At 46.4% G+C, this 2,312-nt stretch overlaps 1 protein-coding gene across 1 annotated transcript in view; it reads right to left on the bottom strand.

The window, feature by feature from the left end:
* Positions 1-1,334, bottom strand: part of LOC102671145 — a 78,105-nt gene extending 76,771 nt beyond the window's left edge. Inside the window, exon 1 of the transcript XR_422803.2 lies at positions 1,291-1,334. The gene's annotated coding sequence lies outside the window, so the exon portion shown is untranslated. The remainder of the gene's footprint in view (positions 1-1,290) is intronic.
* Positions 1,335-2,312: the final 978 nt, after the last annotated feature.

Below are 2,312 nucleotides of genomic sequence, written 5' to 3' on the forward strand. Positions count from 1 at the left end.
GCCTCGTGCTTCGTTTCCCACCCCTGTCCCCGGTCTTCTGGGGTGAGAAAGTCGTTCAGGGCGTTAAATCGCCTCCTCGGCTGTGCCGCTTCGCGCGCGCCCGTTGCTTTGTAAACTGCCTCATCCTCTCGAGGATAAGATAATGCAAAGTGCAACGGCGACGATGCAGCGCCTGCCTTACGTCTCCGCGGCGCACTCTTTGCCTCTCCTTTTTTTTTTCCCCTCTTTTTTTTTTTTTTTCCCCCCAAAACTGTTTTCTCTTCTCCGCCCGCCAGTTCTCTCTAATTAAAAAAGTTATTATCTTGGAAGAAAGAGGAGCCGCGTGTTTATTCTTCTCCGTGTTTGCTGACCGTGGCAAAGGAGAGGGGGGGGGAGGGGAGGGAAGGAAGAATGGCTTTTGCGGACGGAGGATGAGGAGGAGAAAAGATTGCAACAAGGAGGACAATCGCGGTATTATATTAGGAAAGAGGCGATTAATTAGCGGAAACCCTTTCGGAAGAGAATAGACGAGCGCGATTTTATTACCGGGCGTTTGATAGCTAACGTCCGAGATTGCGTCGAGTATCGGCCGTTGAATTACTACTTGCGGTAGATCTCTTCCCGGTTTATACAGATTGTACGGATTATTTATATATAAGAAGAAACTTTTATTTAGTTTCTTATTTAGTTACTTGAACAGTGAACGCGCAAATGAAAATATAATATAATTATTTACTCTTTTAAAAAGAAAATATTCGAACAATCGTTACGACATTTTCAATATCACAATGATGGATTTCGTTATTGCATTTATAAACGAATAATAATTTCGTAAAATGCGACTAAGCGATTAAGAAGAATGAATATCCACCTTCAACGAAGGGGATGCTCGTTAACGATCGCTTATTAGGTTCGATAAACCGCGTGTATTCGACAAAAAGAATATTAATCTCTTCCAAAAGAAAGAAACGGAAAAGCTGCCGATCGAACGCCGGCCGAAAGCTAGACGCGAAACCCTCTCGATCGGGATACAAAAAACACGATTGTCCGTGACGAAGTATCCTCGGATCGTCGGCAAGTGTATTTGATTAAATGCAAAAAGGTATTGCTTAATTATCCGTAATATCCGCGGCAACGAGTATCATGGACCGTCGAATCCGCCGCGCCGTTTTCAGGGAGCGATGAGTAGCGAAAAAAAAAAAAAAAAAAAAAAAAAAAAAGGAAAAAAAAATTTCACGCACACCCGAACCCGTTGCACGTACGTAAAACGTAAATTTGTACAGAGCCTCGGACACGCGTGCACACACGCACCTCTTTTGTCCATACGTGTATCGACAGAGAGTCGAGAGTGATAGAGAGAGAGAGAGAGAGAGAAAGAGAGATGGTAAAGAGTCGAACGGAGGGAGAGCAAGAGAGAGAGAGAGAGAGGTACGAGGTGCACAGTCGATCTGGTTGGTCGGGGTAAAAACAAAAATCGGGGCCGAGCCCGCAGATACGCGGTTTTTGCGAAATTACGGGTCCCGCCTCGTACCTTCGCGCGCGTTCCCGTAAATCAATCGCCGCTTCGACGTTCGTATATATTTTCCGTTAATTATTTTTATTCACGACTACGCGCGTAGGAACGCCCAGCGCGCCCATCAGGGCCGATCCACGCGTCAACATGCTCTCGGGGCCATCGACGCGCTCCACGGTGCAGGTATACTCACGCATTTACCAATCTGCGCGTGTAATATTCACGAATATTACGCCGGTTATATTCGTACACGTATTCGAATTTTTCCGGGGAAGCTCGCCGGCCTCACGCATCTCCACGGGAAAATTCTCGAAAGTATGGACGTACGCGTGGGCGTACGCCGCATAATGCTATCTTTTTCTCATCGTCGCAAAATTCTCTCTCTCTCTCTCTCTCTCGGTATAATACTCAGTTTTTTTTTTTCTCCCATTTTCTCTCACGTACACTCGTCGCTGACAGGCGTGCTTGTACGCGCGTCCGTTTTTCCAATAGATGAGGAGAGGGCAAGGGAGACAGGGGTTGAGAGAGAGGATTGTGTGTGTGAGAGAGAGAGAGAGAGAGGAGAGAGGAGCTGGTTCGTCAAATTTGCACATTTATTCGTTTACCGGCATACAATCGAGCTTAAACTCGGCCGAGTTCGTATGAATGCGTGGACACCGGCGGCGTATGTGCGTCGCTACGCATGAACTTCATCCCTTATTCATAACCCTTCGAAGGGCTTGATGGAGCTCCGAGGCTCGTACACCGCACGGACCATCTCCATTCCTCTCTCTCTCTTTTTCTGTCTTTACTTTTCTCGTTTTTTTTTTTTTTTTTTTTT

Source organism: Apis dorsata, unplaced genomic scaffold (assembly GCF_000469605.1).
Source record: "Apis dorsata unplaced genomic scaffold, Apis dorsata 1.3 scaffold_963, whole genome shotgun sequence".
Classification (NCBI taxonomy): Eukaryota; Metazoa; Arthropoda; class Insecta; order Hymenoptera; family Apidae; genus Apis; species Apis dorsata.